The sequence below is a fragment of the Triplophysa dalaica genome, chromosome 14, assembly GCF_015846415.1.
Source record: "Triplophysa dalaica isolate WHDGS20190420 chromosome 14, ASM1584641v1, whole genome shotgun sequence".
In the NCBI taxonomy this organism is placed as follows: domain Eukaryota; kingdom Metazoa; phylum Chordata; class Actinopteri; order Cypriniformes; family Nemacheilidae; genus Triplophysa; species Triplophysa dalaica.
The window spans coordinates 15,123,734-15,143,377 of record NC_079555.1 but is presented as its reverse complement, the minus strand read 5'-3'; the positions used below and the strand labels follow the sequence as shown (position 1 = coordinate 15,143,377).

Here is a 19,644-nt window from a genome sequence, read left to right as displayed (position 1 = left end):
ATAACTTTCTTTCGTTGTAATGAATAAGTTTTACAGAAATGATGTCGGTCACAAGTCTTCTGAAACGAGATGCGTTTCACCACTAACGTTACAACATACTACCTGTCTTTGGACCATGTCTCAGGTTTGGCCGCGACTATGTGAACAAAAGCCGCTTGATCGCGAAGAGCTTGTACTGATCCACTCTTGAGAATATATTTTTTGCAAAACCCATCCTATACAGACGGGCCTACGGGTCCCTAAGCTTAGATTTTTCAACCTTTCCGCCTACCGGGAGCTCTAGCTCCCGACCTAGGTGTCGTCCAAATGCCTTTCCAACGAGTCCCATCTCGCTTCTCTAAGTCTTTTCGGACCGGAGATACAGACCGGTGAATGTTGGTTTGTTGATGAGAAAAAAGTTTATTCTTCCCAAACGCGAACAGCACACATTTGTTTTTCTTATACATTTTTGTCGCTGGCTAGTGGCTACATGTTCTTGCCAAAAAATGGCTGACGGCGTATCTCTGGCTGAAGGTGGATCTAAGTGCTCAGAAGGCGGAGTCTGTGAGCGGTCATTGGCAGGCATAAATCAATGTGACATCAGACTGTTAGGGGATCGCAAACGGCCTGTTTTGTGTCACTGTCGTGGTTTAAAGGAGATTACAAAGAGAATAATAGATAGAATTGTATCATTACAGGGTGTTTCTGCACACACGCTGCCGACTTTTTCTGGGATTGTGGCCCTTTAATGAGGATTCTTCTGTATTTCATTTATTTAGCAGTGAAGAGTGTTAAGTGTTTTAGTATAATGCTGTTAAAGAAATATGTCATTTCTACTTTAATTTGGAGATAAAATGTGAAATTATTAGAATGTAAAAGTATATTTGTATATACGTATCTATATTTAAAAACATAAATGCTGTGTGTGATTAGTTGGTTATTTTTTTAATAACTTAAATAAACATGTTAAACAAAATAAAGAGATTTTTTATATATACAACAATCAATTAGAGTGACAAGAAACTCAAAGAAAGAAAAAACTCACGTCAACACAGCGAAAAGTTAGAAATGAAATCTTCCTCCACATCAACACAAAGTACTTCATTGAAACACCACTGTAATACAAAAGTTTCAAGTCCTTCATCCTCTTATAGTAACTGAACTCAACCTGAAATTCTTGATTAAAGAAAGGCCTTAAACAACACCCGAACACCTTGGCCATGTAAATAACTTATTCTATTTCTCCTTGAAATATATATTGCCAGTTTTGGTTGCCCAACCATAAAGTTGATAAGCTTCACCAAAACCTGAAAATAACTGTCCCAACAAAACAAACAAAGGTTCAAGCCTTTCAAGAGAGAGAGAGAGAGAGTGAAAGAGAGCAGAGCAAGAGAGTGTGCAGGGCAAACTAAGACCCAAGACAATGAATTCACATACAATATCTTGTTCTTTCAGTTCATTTCATTTAAACCGACAGTCGAGGCTTCAGCTTTATTAAACATCATTAATCTCAATACAGTCAGGACAGAAAATGCTCTGATTATTCCAAATTGAGCACAACTGTCTGAAACTGAAGCACTTTAAGGTTTCCTGTGACTCAGCACCAGTGTTTCTGTTCCTGTCTGAATGAGCAGTGCATGAGGGGCCTCTGCTAAACACTGACAGCTACACTTCAAAATTAGACTCTCAAACGAATCATATAATAAGAGAAAATTTAATTTCTAACTGATTCACTGCAAACCAGGTGGACAGAAAGGTGAAGGTGGGAGAATTAGGAAACACCCAAAATATCAAGATATAATGGATTTTTTATTCATGATTATGTAGAAAACGGTGTCTCAGATGTTTGTTTCTAAAATCTTATAATAGAAAGCACATGTTAAAAAGTTATATTGTTGGGGCATTTTTGCCTTTAATTGGGCCTTTAATAGATAGGAGAGTAAATATATGAAGAGAACCTTTTCACGGTTTCGCTTCATTTCCGAAGGAGATAAAGTATTTACGAAACGCGATCTTCAGAGCAGTTTGTCCGTTTAGGGCTACTGTAGAAACAACATGGTGAATTCCATGTAAGGTGACCCGCGGTGTTTGTAGATAGAAATAGCTCATTCTAAGGTAATTAAAACATTACACTTTATTATGTAAGGTCTTTATACACCTCTGAAGACATAGTAGGGTATATTCTATTGCAATTCTGTCAATATATCGTACAAAAAAATGACACAATGGAGCTTAAATTTCCATTCTTGATTTCATTTGATAGATTCACCTGAAATTGAAGGCCAGGCCATTGGACAGTCAATACAGTCCCGCCCCCAGGTCAAGACATGCGTCATGCTGATCGAAGATGATGCGAAAGGCCATTTCAACAAACAGTTGTTCTATGCCCTATACCATTTATTCTTTCAAAGCTCTCACTCCAGAAGGGAAACCCTTCAAAGGATCAGGGTATGAGCCCTTCTGAATGAAACACATAGACACTACATGTAAATTCACATTCTGGCAGTATGAAATACACACCCTATACAGTGATTTAACTTCTTGCTTTTATAAAGCACTGATAATACCATAAAAGAGGCCAATGTAAAAAAAATATACAATGATATTCACAGGAATGTGAATCAACCTAATATAACCATTTACAATGCTTTCTAATGCAACTGCTATATCTCAGTCTAGTCCAGTGGTTCTCAAACTGGAGGCACAAGTTTTGTGGCATTTTATGAAATATATAAATTCATGACAACTTTTGTGCAATCCAAACGTCAGAAAAACAAGATCACCAACCAAAAGAAATGATGTACATGCAATGTACAATTAAATACGTTTTTGGTTTTCTTCAAATTGTATGTATAAGATCATAAGTCTTTATTTGGGGGGGGGCACAAAGCGATACACCCCACACATAGCGAAGGTTTGAGAACCACTGCTAGAGTTTTTTGACAGATAATTTGCAGCTGAAAAATGATGCTGGAAAATGTGAGCAAAGCATGAGACACAGCAGAGTTCAGTGGAAACACCAGATACGACACATGTGAGGTGATGGGTCATCTTCTGAGTTTACTCCTCAAGACTCAATTTTCTCTTAGTTAAACCACACTGTCATCTAAAAGAAGCACCCGACGTACTAAAGAGTTCTCATTTGTGATGTTTTTCCCCTATGGAGAAGAACGCGATAGCAAAAAATGAAAAAGTGGGAAACTGGGAAAAGAACAGCACGCATATTGTGAGAGTGATTAATGCGAGAGGAAGCGGGCTGCACGTTGCTGCTAGTTTCTCCTCGGCGCTACACGCTGTGATTTACGGCTAAAAATATCCACCACATGACTGAGGCGCATTCACAAACACATGCACAGGACGAGAGGGGAGGGGTGAGAGAGATGCAGGGAGGGAGTTTAGAAAAAGGGGCACAGGTGCAAAAAAGAACAAAAGATGGAATAAGGAAGAGGGAGTTGAGTTCGGAGGAGCAGAGAAAAAATATCACACAAAAAAAAGAGGGAGTCACCGCAGTTGGCGACGACGACGACTTTACAAAAGGGTCGGACACACGAATTAGCCAGAAAATATCCCCCGTGTTTCCTTTCCTTAAAACAAACACATGAAAGAAACTGTGATGCATTCAAACCGCATTCCGGCGTTAACCATCCAGTCTCATCCATCACACTTGAAGAACAAGTCCTGTGTCTTACCAAGCGAGTTTGAAGCCTCTCATTGGTGCGGTGCTGAGAGATTGTGGGATACGGCGTCAGGTGGCTGCTGCCGGTGAGGCTGCATGTTGGTGACGGGCAGCCGCTGAGCAAAAAGCGAGTCCCGTTGTGTCGTCCCATTCAGAGAGCTGATAGCCTACGCACTTTCCCAAGCTAACACTAACGCTAACAGGATGCCATACAGAAGAAATCTGCTCTCACCTAGCTCTACTGGAAATGGGTGTCATGTGTGTCAGGTGAAAATAAATCTGTGGAAAAAAACATCCACTCACACGCAGAAACAGGCGACGCTCGTCTCATGAAGTTGCATTAGCCCATCAACCGTCATTCTTTCACTGTTGCACTTGTTCGATCGATTCTCTGTCGCTTGTTTTCCCTGATTCTCTCTCTGTCTCTTTCATCCCCCGCTGCAGTTAAAAGCTGCAGTCGCTGAGCCGAGAGTGGTACTGAGCATGCTCACTGCAGCTTTTCCTCTCTCTCTCTCTCTCGTGTTTCGCAGACATGAGATATTGTTTGGTTAGCTGTGACTGTCTCCTCTGGTGAGCCTGAGGAGCTGAGCTGAGGGGGGTTAGATGAGGTGGGTTTCTCGTGTCGGTTGGTGGGGTGTCTTCTGGTGTTGTGGGGGGGATTACAAGGACCTGTTGGCTTCTCGTCAACCCGAATTAGGACACAATCACTGGCTGGGGATCTTAATCTGATAATGCACACACACTACGGCTCTTTTCCAAAACCTAGAGAGGTGCCTAGCCAAGGGGTGTTTTAATGCCTGTTTCATGCTGTGTGTGAGGGGAGAGTGATAGCAGAGCAGATAAGGGGCACCTTGCAAACAAGCCCTTATAAACAATACAAAATGCCCATATACAGCAAAAACATATTTAAAATAAACTAGTAAAATTGAAAGTCCCTGTTTATTGTCTTTAAATGGTTTTAAAGGATAGTTCATCCAAAAATGAAAATTCTGTCATGTGGTAGTGGATGATGTCCCTGAACTGAAAATTGCTAAAATTCTTCGAAATATCTTTCTTTGTGTTCATTGGAACAAAACAATTCATAAAGGTTTGAAACAACCTGAGGGTGAGCAAATGATGAAAGATTTTTCCTTTTTGGATAAATTTCACTCCCTGGTGATGGCGCCTCTTTTCGCCGCCTGAGGGCGCCATACCAATCTGTGTTCTGTCTATGTTTTGTAAGGACTCCAGTTCCCATCATGCTTTGTCTCGTTATCATGTATTGGTTTTACCTGTGTCTCATTACCTGTTTGTTCCATTGTGTATCGTTCTTGTAAGTTCTACCTGTGTTTTCTCTGCCTGGATTTACCCATTTGTATGCCTTTTGGATTTTATATTAAATACATCATTAACTGCACGTGGATCCGCTCCTTGTTTTCCTTCAGCTATTCGTGACATAACGATACACCATACTGACATACTCCAGCAGATTTTGTTCCCCAGGAGCCCGGTTACTCATGCTACGCCAGGGCTGCAACTCCCTTGGGGATCATACCCAGGACTTTTTGGACCCCTCTCATCAAACTAGCTTTCCAGATAAGTCGCTTACTGTTTTCTACCGTTGCAGCCTCAATGAACCCCTCAGAACTCAACTTGCCAGTTTTGATCAGGCCCTGGCGCAAAGCGGATCTCCCTTCACCGTGGGTGAGGTGGAGGAGGAGTCTCCAGACCTCAAGGCCACCAAGCCTGAGTCTCCAGCCGTCATGGTCCCAGGTCCGGTGGCGTCCATTCCTGAGGAGTTGCCCTCGGAATTAGCTCTGCCAGTTGTGGCTGCTGCTCGGCTTTGTGTCTGGGCCGTGCGCTGCTCGTACGCGGTGGCTGTTTCCGAACCCGCAGTGTCTCCTGCCTCATCCAGGATGGACGCTTCTTAGCTCCCCGCCTTGTCCAGGATGGACATTTCTGAGCTCCCCGCCTCGTCCAGGCTGGACGCTTCTGAAATCCATGCCTCAGTCAAGATAGCTCCCAGGGCTTTCCCAGCAGTAACTGTTATATCCCTAGAGGATACTATTAACCCGTTTACACTTTATGTTCCAGCCCTGCCACCGCCTCCATGGCTTCCAGCCCGGCCAGCGCCCCCATGACTTCCGGCATCCTGCTAGCGCCTCCATGGCTTCCGGCTTCCTGCCAGCGCCTCCATGGCTTCCGGCTTCCTCCCAGCGCCTCCATGGCTTCCGGCTTCCTGCCAGCGCCTCCATGGCTTCCGGCTTCCTGCCAGCGCCTCCATGGCTTCCGGCTTCCTGCCAGCGCCTCCATGGCTTCCGGCTTCCTGCCAGCGCCTCCATGGCTTCCGGCTTCCTGCCAGTGCCTCCATGGCTTCCGGCTTCCTGTCAGCGCCTCCATGGCTTCCTGCCCTGGACTATGCCTTCTGCTCCGCCTGGACTCCGCCTTTGGACAACGATCCTGGCCCGCTTCCACTTCATGGGCCTGGACATCCATTCCTCCATTCAGAGTAAGTAAAATTAAATCTCTAGTTAATACCACTAACAAGCCTCAAAATATTCGATCCACGAACGCTGTGCTAAGTGATGAACTGTGACTCTCATGGAATCTCATCGTTCGTGGATCGACTTGTTTTTCAAGATGGCGGATGTCTGTATACGCGTAATGTACTGTCTTTATAAAGTTTCTTCTTATTAAACTGTTTGTACACTTACAAAGTTCTCAATGCTTCGGTTTGCATGTAGGGACCCTCATTATGCTACTGTGTTAGTGTGAGGCTATTTTGAGCCTTGTTAGTGGTATTAAGTAGTGATTTAATTTTACTTACTCTGTGCCCCATATACTAGCGCTATAAGCTAATCTGTTTTTAGAGATAAAACTCTTTAAATTCGATTTTCCTGAAAACGCATCCCAGTGAACGATCTATTCAAGTTTATTTATTTATATAGCGCTTTTCACAATGTGTATTGTTTCAAAGCAGCTTTACAGGGGCAAACAGGAAAAACAGAAAAGTTAAAACACAGCACAGTGCATGGTATTTATACAACGAGTAAGTTCATTCTAATAAATAACATCTAATTTCTAAATAAATAAATGAATGCAGTCTCCCAGTGAGCAGGCCAACACTGCCCTGCTGTGGCGAGGAACCCAAACTCCAATGATTGATTAATGGAGAAAAAAACCTTGGGAGAAACCAGGCTCAACCGGGAGGGCCAGATCCCCTCTGACGTGTCATAGCTGCACTCAGACTGCTGACGTGTGGTTTAGGTTTAGCATTTAATACCAAATATTGTAACTTCAGCATTAATAAGACAAATAGTCCGTCTTTGCTCTTGGTTGGGGATGTAGTGGTCTGAGCTGGGATGGTCAGATGGTCATATTTCTCTTGGCAGCTGGTGGAATCTACTCGGTAATGATGTGTTAATTAACCCTAGGTTCATTTTTCACCGGAGTTCTCCTTTAAGTATTTCTGCCAAAATTACAAAGAAACTAGATAAACAGACCACTTAACCTCAATAAATCAGATTTTTGGAAAACTAGTCAATCGTTCTATTATTAATGTTATTCAGTCAGACTGTTCACCCCCATCTCAAGCTGAACCATATTAACAGATGGTATAATATACAGTAGAACATTAAAATGTGACATTTACCATTGAACTAAATTGCCATATTAATGTTATTTACAGTAGTGGGCAAAAGTGATTGTCTTTGGACAATTGATGAAATTGCTCTTTATTCAAACAAATTATTAAAGATGCTTTACAAAATTTTATTCAAGCACTTGTGTAAACTGGATCTCAGCTTTACGAAGAACTTAAAGGTATAGTCCAAGAAAATTCTGTCTTCATTTACTCTCACTCAAGTTGTTAAAAACCTGTATACATTTCTTGAACGCAAAGAAATATATTTGGAAATATGTTAGCAACTGACATTTCGGGGGCATATTTGACTACCATAGTAGAATGAACATTTTTAGTTTTACAGACACAGAAAATCTAAAAAGAGATGTTTTGAAAAATTTAGGAATGCAAACAATCCTGGGGAACTTTTGACTACCATTTTGTGACTACTACAGAAATTTCAATTGCTTACATTCTTCTAAAAATCTTTGTGTACAAAAGAACAATGTAGAACCGAAATGTATACAAGTTGGAACTACTTAAGGTTGAGTAATTCATGACCGGAGTAAGGAGGCTTGACAAAAATGACACATAACTTGCAGCAACAAGACCCAGGAAAAGGAATATTACCACAAAAAAGCATCAATGTATGCTTGATTACCTGTGAGGTTTTCAATTTTTAAAAGGGTATCATGCAATTTCATGCATTCTGACTTATTTACACTGTCCAACGTGCTGGCTTCACATGATTAACATGGTCAACTTATTAAAAAACGAGTTGGACATATGAAATAGTATTTCTGTGTTTGATACACTCACCCAGCACTCCACCTTGATTTGTAAAGTTTTTTATAAGTCTGGGTCCTATTCCTTTTATTGGGCAGTCCTCTCGGAAAAGCGCTATATTTGGAGATCGTTTTAAACTGATAGATGGCGCGGTCCCAGTGCTAGAAGATGCCGGACATGAACTGCACACGATAAGTCAAACTAAGTCATATGTCTGTGTTTTTTTGGTAATTGCGTGTATGTGCATAATGTAAAAATATCAAAGGGTAATGCGATGATGTGTTGTGTGCTTGTGCTGTAGTTCCGTCCCCCTGTCTGCATCCAGCAGCTCATGTTTGCTGGAGATAATCATACAGCTGTACCTCTCTTTTATAAATTTGATTAAACTAAATACTCTTCAAAGATACGACACACATACAGTATCGGCATTGCATGACACCAATATTAACACAAACGAACGGACATACGCTACTGCAGGCTACATCCAAAACAAAAAAGAACAAAAAACATTTTCCAGTTTAAGTGACATGACCACTTATAGGGTGAAAAGTGCATACTTGAACTAAAGCGTTCAAGGGCTGAAGACAGCATTTCTGGCAGAGACATACAACTTCATATGACAAGAAATCACAGCAACAGTCAAAATTGAAATTCAACAATCACAAGTCAACTACTATTGACAGTAAATGTTCTGTAATATGGGTTAACTCACAGTGTATTGTGGTGACAGGGGTGTGGTGCTGAATGGACAGCTCCTTACATTATAATCCATACTACAAATCACAGCCGATACTGAGACACACTGTTTGTTTACTTACATGAAAGTTGCTCTAGTGATCAGTCGCATCACATGTAATGTTAGTCAAGGAATGAAACAAGCTCTGTTCTAGTGAGCTGTTCACCGACTACAGCTGCTCTTCTAAAGAAGTGTCCTGCTGGGATAGAAGCTCATGGATGGCACTCTGCATGGTACACAAATACCACCTCCTATACTCAAAATTCAATATACATAGACGGGGTATGAATGTACTGCTAGAAACAAACGTTTTACTAACAGCTCCAATCTTAATGAAACGGAATGAATCATTCTGCTTCAGGCATGTTTCACACTTGAAGTCTTCAGGATTGTGTACTGGGGCAGTAAGTACTGCATGGAGTCATTTAGTATTATAAAATAAAATAAAAAAGATATATGATTGTCACGTAATGGCTGTAAAGAGCGCACGACACCAGTGTAATTCCGAAAGAGTTGTTTTAATAATTCCACAAATGTAAATCCACAGAAGAGAAAACACAGGAACATAAACCACATGTTATCAAAACAATACCGGAAATAAAGGAAAACACAGGTCTTAACCCTCGTATGGTCCTCATTTTGTTTACACTACTGGTAATTGGGGTCAGTATGTTATTAAAGTAATCGTATAAAATACATACATTTTTAATCATACAAATAACTTATCTTTTTTTGTTTACTTCTCATCTATACATTAATGCTTTGTTTTGGGAGATATTAAGTACTTTTGTATCTATTTACCACAAAATTCCTATAGCTTGAATGTGTAATATTTCATTTTTATGATAATCCAAATTTAATTTAAAAAAAAAATCTGGATATTGATCTAGGTCTTTGGTGTGGAATTCTGGCATCTGCTTATTAGAGATAAACCTAAAAGGATTACAGTAATAAAATAAATTGTTTTGAACAGCTGAGGGCCATCGAGAAAGATTCATTTTACTGGATGTATCCCACTTTTGTGATACATCTTGTGAATTTATGTATAGATTTAAGTTAGAAAAGAGATTAAAAATAAATATTTGTTCAAATAGTTGAATTTTTTATGCATTTTTAAGAGTCAGCTCCGTAACTCATGCTGCTGAAGAGCTCCCTTGCCCCTGTGGAGGTGTGTGTCTGTGTGTGCGTGTGTGTGTGAGAGGGTGTGAGTGTGTGAGAGAGAGAGAGAAAGAGAGAGAGTATGTGTGAGAGTTTAAATGCATTTTGAATTGTCAGCTTTGTGATTTTGTGGAGGTGTGTCTGTGTGTTTGCATGTGTTTGTATAAATGGTTTATGAGGACACAAATGTATGCGATGACATGTGTATAACAACGTAAACACACTTCCTGTGTATAGCATAGAGAAACACAAGCTGCGTGCAAGTGTCAAGTATAAACAGCTTATCCTTTTAGAAAGTTTAAGAGAAGCTGTGTTTTGGTAGATGTGCAGCGCAGCTGATGATGAACTGTTCTTAAAAAAGAAAAGAAGGGATGACTTCATCCCATACTCAATTGAAATCATTTACACTGGGAAAGAGACACTGAGCATTTTCTAGGTCAGATTTTCCGCACGATCGGGATTCACGTTGCACACTTTTTTTCACATAAACTATGACGGAGGAACACAAATTTAAAAACATCTCAATTTAACATGATGCTAGATTAATGACAAAGTAAGTTACATACAGACATATATATATAAATGATATAAATAATCATGTTGAACATCAACTACAAATGTATGCCAGTCACCCTATTGTTATATATCTGTCTTTCTCATCCTCTCTCTTTTTGACACACCCCGCCTAAGGGACCATTCTGGATTATTTATAGAACTGTATAGGTTGATCAACGGCAGCCAATGAGAGGGGAGTTTTTGTTGTCAGCTGACCGGCTGACTGTCACACCAGTTTAGTGTCAGAGTAGGGATGGTGGCACGTGGTAATCCTGCCTTCTGTGAAACACACAGAAAATATTCTCTCTCTCTTGCTCTCTCTCTCTCTCTCTCTCTCTCAAAGACACAAACGCACGTACACACAGAGTTCAGTAATCCTTACGGAAAATCCTTATGTGGATGTGTATACACAGCTGATTGGGTTAAAGGTGAAATAAGAAAACATATTTATGCTCCTGCTAAACAGCCAATCAGTGTCAGCCTATGAGACCTCATTAACACATTCAGTTTACATAAGACAACATGTCAACACTCAGACAACTGATTCATGAAATGGAGAGTTGAAATGGACAAGAGAAATGAAAGATATTTCTCTTCCTTAGAGAGAAAAAGAAAGAGAGAGACTCATGCAAGACCTAAGAAAGAATCACACATAACAACCAAACCTCAACAAACTTCAAGCTCATGCTAAAATTCCAAATAGTTAATGTTGCTTTTTAAAAAAACATGATTTTTATTACCCCTAACCTTAATGTATATATATATAAACAACACATGGGCATTTCCAGCGTTATGGACGTGACATTTTGCGTTATGAACGTGATACAAATTCTCAGAGAATTTGTTAAGATTATATTGTTTTATAAAATGTATAATGTCTTTTTGAGTCTAAACATAAAAAATGTCAGTCTATGAAAAAATATATATTTAAAAAAGGGAAATAAACATGCATGTGGATGTGACAAAAAAGGACGCGTTTTTTGGGAGACGAATAACTTTGTAGGATTTCTGTAAAATAAAATGCACAATCCTGAGGCAATAATACCCAATGATTGGAGAAGGGATGCCTCTTTATAGAACATAAAATAGTAACTTATTTTCATGTGTCCATTTTTGAGGAATATGTAGTGTTATGGGATGTGACAATCCTGAAAAAGGCTCTGACCTGACTATGAAAAATCATTCACTAAAAAGAAAACAAATGCTTTATAAATTTGAAGAGAGATCTCACATGGGTATTTGAACCACCAAATGTTCAAATCTCTGCTGTAACCACAGTAAAAACCGCTGGTAAAAACTATTTACACAGAATTGCCCACATGTCAATTTTCTCCTGGCAGACCATTAACAAAAAATTTCAGGGTGGTTACTTATGCCACAAGCCAACCACCAAGCAACAAAGCTTGAACCCTAGCAGCAGCTTAGCAACCATCCAGAAACTCTGTAGCATCATGCTAAAGTCGTTTATCATGATATGAGAAAACATCCTGTTAACCAAAATCCCTGCATTCAAAATCCTCTACTTCAGAACTACAGACAAAATAGTATTCTAAACATTATGCACAAAACAGTAAGTGAGAAATAAATGAATTATCTTATACCTTGGCTGACATTTCACAGTTTGCATTTGATGGACATTACTGTATCCCATCAAGCCATGGGAGCCGAGGAGGTGACAAAGTCAAAGAGGTAATGCATTAAAAATAGTGGAAAACTAAGAACCTGGCAGCCTTTGTAAGTGTAAATGATATAGGTACCAAGAGTTGTATTCCTCATGGTTTGAAAATGGTTTCATCAATGGAAATTGTTTTCGTGGCTGATGTTAATACATCATAGGTCAAGGAACACACAGCTCACCTGACAATGAAAACATGGCAGGTGTAGTAAAGTAGTAATGTGTACCTTGTAACACTAGTAATATTTGAAATGCACGCATACTGTTTTACTGTTCGATAAGTACACTTCGTTCTAATCCGCTATGTGATTTCAGAAGTAGGGAATATTTCTGTGAGCGCTTGCGTGTGTTGGTAAAGGAGTGTAGTGGTTTGTTCTTCATTATGCGGACTCAGTGTTCTGATAATGTGGTGTGTTTTCAGGTTTCAGCATCCCAGCTGTCCTCATAATCCAAATAATTAAATAAACATACAGAATTTCATTTTTTGTTAAGAATGAAAAAAGGCTGAAAGTTTTCTTCATTTCGCCTATGGAAAGTCTGCATAATGAAAGCTGGACCAATGTGTGTGAGGTGATTTATAGAAGTGCCTATTTTACATCAGTCAGCTATTCTTGTGAATGCAAATGAATAGACCGTTTTAAACAGATAATGATGAAAGAGTGTGTGCGAGTGGGTTATTCACAAAGTGAATGTGGTAAAAAGCTGTAAACTGATTGAAATATGAAACACGGTGTGTTTGGAAACAGTGAAGTCTAATTAACAGCTGTAAAGAGACAATGAGAGTTTTTCATGTGGGTGGTGCTTGCCCACGCAAGCACTGCGGTATATTTGCTAAAGTGGTTCTTGCTGTTTACTGTAGGTGCAACTGGATTGTATCTATGGAACTGTTAAGTGGTTGCTAGGGTGCTCTGTGATGGAAAGTCAAAATAGCTCAGGTTTTCACGGCCTTACACATGGCACAGATTGGCTGATTTTTGGCTGTCAAAATCATCTATCTATAAATCAACATCTCACCTTTAGCAACTTCAATCTCATAATGTAAAAATGTAATCGAAAAATCTTTTTTATTTTAAGACTTAAAAATGCAAAACAGTATACAGTAAGATCTGTGTTCCTTAACAGAAGTGAACCGTTTCCATCGAGATTAATGGGCCTCATAACCACTGGAGTCACAGGCTCCATTACATTTACTTCAAGGCCACATACAGGGCCGATTAAACCATGACAACAAGTGCCTTATCTCTCTCTCTCTTTCACACACATACATATTGAGAGGTCAAACAGTAGGGGATGTGGTGACAGGCTTTCGAAGGCCGATTTATGTCGCTAACCACAACAGTGACACACACACACATCCACACACTATGAGCTGTGAATGCAGGTGATGTTGTCTCCAGTGTTTAAGTCATGTGTGGCAGGTACATCATGTTCCTGGGTGTGCGTATTAGAAGATGTGTCTGAAGTTGGTTAAGCTGCAGTTCATGTGACTGGCCATTCAGTTGAGGCCAGTTATGTGCATTGCGCCCACTGGTGGTGAACAGAAGAAACAATATCAAAAAGTGAGCAAAATGCATCAACAATCTTCTGGGTTTAACACAAGCTAAATTCGGTTTACAGCATCTTTGGAAAGGTGTTGGAAATAATTTTAGGTTTGTTCATGAAATCCAATAAAAATTTTCAAAATAATAATCGCTCTTATAGTAATGAGCTTATAATGAAAGGAAATGTGTCAGTCTGAAGGATTTAAAATATGTTAAATAGCATTTTAATGGGTATAAATTCCTTAAATTGATTTGTTCTGTAAGGCTTATTAAAGGGAGTTCACTCATGTAGGAACATGACCCCCTCAGATTCATAGTGACCCGATCCGTCCCCCTCACTGTCCCTACGAAAGGACAAACATCAGCAAACTGAGGATTAATCAGGGTTTCCGCCATGTACATTAACGTAAGTACAGCCGGACAGGCCCATCACTCTTTAATTATTTTGCTGTCACCTCTTGAGAATCGAGTCGGCCACCGAAGTTTATGTTCTTTGTGCTCTCTGTGTCCTGCTGCTAGCCTGCTACGACGTCTGACCCCGCCCATGGGGTCCTATGAGGAGCTATTAGCTGCCTCAATTGCGCCTGTAGTAGCGGTAACCTTAGTTGTCAAATGCCATCGTCTGTGACTGAGCTGGTGATTTTTCTGGACTGAAAATGATGGACTGCAGAACTGCCACATAAAGGCAATGAAGAGAGAAAAAACAATCTTTTGACTTTTCCCAGATGTGGCAGATTAGTTTTGTTATTTATTTGCTCAGATAGTCTTTTGCACTTAGCAAACATAGCAAAACAGCGAATGAACACAAAAAGAATGGTTGGATAAATCAAACTATTTATCGTCTGGAAATAATGTTGTAATACGGTTTAATAAAAGGAAGGAAGGAAGCGGGAACCGGCGAACATTCGACAAACTTCAATCAAAACAAATAAACAATAATACGGAAGTAAAAGGCCGGCAGCCACCTCACGGTCGACTGCCGGCTCCAAGAACATAAACACAAACTTAAACATGTCCGGGCCCGGTCCTCGCCCCACTGCTCCCGTCCTGCCTTCGTCGCTACAAATGTTTTATCTGGACTTCAAAGATTAACCAAGGTCCTGGCATAACATTATTATCTAACCCAATTTACTGTATAAATTGACAGAGGTCAATTTACTGATTTATTTTAATAAAACATGTTTTGCAGAAGGCATGAATTTTTGGTGGCTGATTGGCTTACTACACGAATAACAGTTTGATCATGCATTGCTAGTGTTCATAGGTTGGCCTTCATTCATTGTTGTTTATCCATGATTTCAAATACGTATCATCCAATGGCTGTTTAGTGCAAACCATTACCCAAAACACACAAAGAAACTACTTGAGCACTAGTTAAAGCCCAAATTATGCAAAATAACTAACTGAGTTGAAATCATTTCCTGACAGCTTGGTCCCCCAGTTAAAAAGTCCTATCTGCGGCCCTGATTCTGTTGTAATGATGACGATATAATAAATAGTCAGTGTAGTGCAGTGCGTTACTGTCCTGCCTACTCGCATGGTCTCCAAATCATTTTCATCGACCTACTCAGTTTGACCTGAGAAACCAAGAATCCTTCACACAGGCTGGGAAGACAGGTGGGTGATCTGAATAACACCTAGGGGGTCTGCTACGTGTGATACGCTGTGTGTGAAACTCTTTTCCTCCAGTACCTCTGCTGACCTCAGTATGAATAATTCAAAGGAACAGAAGCAGCACCCACATGTCCCCCTAGTCATCATCTGATCTCTTACATCACGAAAGGCTCTGGGTACACACGCATACAGTAACCGTACAGTAACTGTACACACGCATACAGTAAACGTCACAGTAACTGTGCTTAAATGCCATTTAAGTTAAAAACCTCAATGCTGACAGCTTATCTCAAGAGACTTCCATCTTTTCCATCCACAACAACCACGCACACCTTCTGCTTCTCCTGCCTGAGACTCACGCTCCTTTCAATTCATGCAATGCACGTTTTCCTCTCAGATGGATTGAATTGTGGAAAGGTTGAGAGATGTGACTGTTAATCTGCAAATATAATGCAAGACAAATGATGATGTCCTTACCGATGTTAGATCCAGTATTTTTCAAGGAAGTAATATGCAAAAATGCTTAACAGAAAGTAATGCATAAATTAACCCATGTATAGAAGCAACACCGGTTACACAGAGAGTTTGTATATTAATATAAGACCTCAGCGGGGAAAGAGTTAATAAGACCTATCAGCCCATTATTATTTTTTTGTTTCCCTCAAATCACTGGGCTCAACACAGTTGAGTTATGTTCACAACTGAAACTGAAATCCAATAACAATCGCAATTTCTCACATCTCAGCCTGGAGGGACTAAAATTGGTCTCTGACGTGCAAATCTATAAGCCTGATATTGGCAAAGATGATCAAATATATGGTCAAATTTATGCCACATCAGAACAAAGCAATTATCTTGAACCATTTTAAAACTGCAGAGGATGATTGGTACTGAGATTCTGTGTTTAAAAGAATAGGATGAATTTTATAAATCTAATCATTAGCTCTGAGCCTGCACACAAGCAGCACTTTGAGTAATAGACAAGAGTCATCCCCGTGATAGAGGAGTCCACCTTCAACTCTAACAAATGACCCAAGCAGGGACCACAAAGTCTTGGAAAATCCTCAGAGACAGTAGGCATTAATCTACCCAGAGAGGAGAACAGAAAACACAGAGGAAGAGAGAGAAGGTGAGAGAAGGAGAGAGAGAGGTAGAAAGAAAGAGAGAGAGAGAGAGAGAGAGAGAGAAAGAGAGGGAGAAAGAAAGAGAGAGAGAGAGAGAGAGAGAGAAAGTGAGAGAGGGAGAGAGAGAGAGAGAGAGGGGGGAGAGAGAGAGAGAGGAGAGAGAGAGAGAGGGGGGGGGAGAGAGAGAGAGAGAGAGAGAGAGAGAGAGAGAGAGACTACCACCTTTAAACCAGCTGTCTTACAGATGCATAGTGTTTTATTAAATTAAATTAAAAAATTATAAAAATTAAATTTAAAATAGCAGGTTTTAGGTTTTAGTTAATGTCATTATATTATGTGCACCTTCCCCTCATAACAAATGCTTAATAAAAATGAGGGCTGCAAAGAATATTGGGTCATAAAAAAATGGGACATTTGTTAAAATATTATTCACAAAATTTGAGGTATATGCGTAAACCACCATCTCTCTCTCACTTCTTTAAATAGCCGTGATAATTGTAACACATTATAATCTTTCCACTCGCCTCCAAACACCTGTCAATGGAAATAAATCAAAACAATATCACACAGTGCCATCTACAGACCATCATCAATATGGTGATCCTTCTCTACCCATATACATATATAAATTAATTGAGACCTTAATGCCATCTATCAACTGTTCGCATAACCGAGGAAAGAAATCTATTGGAACGATTATATACGGGACGTCCAAATCTTCAAACAACAATGTCTACTTTATAACAATGTTTTTTTGATGTAAGATGCTATATACTCAATATAAAGTTCTGCAAAGAACCATTGAATAAATGCTCTTTCTCTCACATCTCTTTGAAAATTCTGTTTATCTAAAACAGCAGCTGCATTGTTACATGCTGGCTTCAGTTGTGTAGTAGAATGACTCTGTGAGAGAGGTAAAAAGACATACTCGGAGAGAAGGAGAGTAAGACTTGAGTGAGTAATAGGGACATGACCACTTTGCTGGAGGGATCCACACTCCTCCACACTCACATACACATAAACAATAGAGAACACAAGCCTTTGGCTCATACACTCATGTTAAAGGGACCTGTGTGACAAAAGAAGATATTTTGAAGAATGTTGGTAATCAGACAAGATTGGACACCATTGACTTCCACTGTATGAACACAAAACCATTTCTCGAAATATCTTCTTTTGTGTTTCGTAGAAAAATGGTCACATACAGGTTTTAATATGTAGATATGTAACATATTTCGTGGTATGTATGAACAAAGTCCAAAATGAGCAGCAATTTAGAAAAGAGAAGGTCAGCACCATCAAACAATAATGCGAGAGCAGTACAACAGTGAACAGTGCGGAGAGCTCAAAGTTCATCTTGTATTGAAAAGAGACAATCAGTTAAATCAGCACATTCACGCATTGCCCTTGTGATGTGGTGTTGTGTGGGCTTTCCAGAATCCACAGACAACCAATGAAATGAGACAAAAGAGAACGGCAAAACTTCATGTAACTGGTTAAACTGGTATGTGTTGGTGATCAGGAGACAACAGTCTGAACCATTCACAACAGACCAACGGAACAGAACATCAGACAGCATCACTAAAAGCCGATCTCACTATTTCTGTATTAATACATTCGTATAGAATATCCGATGTCTATATAACATTCAATGATTATTCTCTAAACAACAAGATTTATCCAATTAAATGTATTTATGACACCTGGTATTAAGATCTGTCTTGTGTAACCCGTTCACAAAGGAACAGTGCTAAATACAGGCATAAAGAGAATCAAAATCATCACTTAATCCATATTTGGATTTTCTTTTTCGCACTTTTTCAACATGCATGACTAAATTCTCCTCTGAAAATGTCAACACAAGTCAAATGTGGGAAGTTTGTAATGCAAATCTTAATACTAAGTGTGAATGGAGAATTTCTTTGACATGTTTTCTCTGTCATGTGAGCGTTTGACAAAAAGTTTGACAAAATTAAATGTTAACTTTATGCCTTTGGTAAATTCTTAAAGCACCTGAAAGTTTTGTGTAGGTACAATTTGGTGCATAACCAGTATTTAGCCGATAGAATAGCACTTATGGGGCCAACTGTATTCGCATTAAGAAACTCCCCTAAAAAATCTGTGTGACAGGAAAAATGAAACATACGTATTCAAACAATAATAGTGTCGGTACAGAACACTGAATAAAACACCACCACAGCAGACACTTTAAAACATGTAATCAGTTTTTTTCTGTACCCACTTACCTTCCTGGAGAATTATGGATTCTTATCTCTGTCCCCGCAATGACAGGTCAGATGTTTAACCTTCAATGTTGTTTTTATTCAAGAGTTAAACGGTTAAAATCCCAGACAGCCCGGTCTGAACATGGCTCTCTGTTTGTGCCCGGCCGGCCGGCTATTGTGACCGCTGCTGCAAACAATGACAGCCCAAAGCTTGCAACTGTATTCAGGGTTCCAAAAAAATAGCAAGGCTTTGAGAAACCTCACGTTGGACAAAACAGCCATCAAACATTGTGGTTTGCATGTTGAGATTAGAAGAACCACTTCCAGTAAACTTTGCATTCGCACACACACATTTGAAGAAGCAAAGGAAGTGGTTTTTACTCTTAACTACCTTCTCTTCACCTTCTGTGAGAAAATCAACACTTCTTACTGTTTCTCAGTGTGTGATTACTAACTTGTATGTGTGAAAGAATGAATGAATTAAAAAATATATTAAAAAAAGGGAAAAGGGTTTTTTCACCAAAAATAGTTTAGGCAACATTTTAAAACATTCTGTAAAAAAACAAAATTTTCTGGAAGCTGGGGTGCCAGAAAAATTCTGTAAATACAATGTTTTCCATGTAAAAATACATGTTTTATCTATTTGTCTTGAACATTTAAGGTCTTTTTAATGTAATTTGACGTTTTTAGACCGTATTTAAAAAAAGAAAAGAACATTTTCGACAGAAATATACCGTATAATTAAAAAATCTGTAAAAAAAAGAATATTTCTATGTTTTTCTTGTAAATATCCAGTTTTTTTCTTTTTTCACAAATACGTAAAAAAACTGTAAAAAATAACAGTAATTTCTTTTTACAGTGAAGTAGATATAATGTTTAAGTAGTTATATGCACTTTTTGGTTATGAAACATGCCACTGACTTCATAAAACTACTGAAAATGACCCTGGGATCAGTTGGTTAAAAGGAAAACTG

At 39.3% G+C, this 19,644-nt stretch overlaps 1 protein-coding gene across 4 annotated transcripts in view; it reads right to left on the bottom strand.

The window, feature by feature from the left end:
- Positions 1–19,644, bottom strand: part of gramd1bb (GRAM domain containing 1Bb) — an 81,974-nt gene that overhangs the window by 34,934 nt on the left and 27,396 nt on the right. The gene's annotated exons all lie outside the window — the stretch shown is intronic.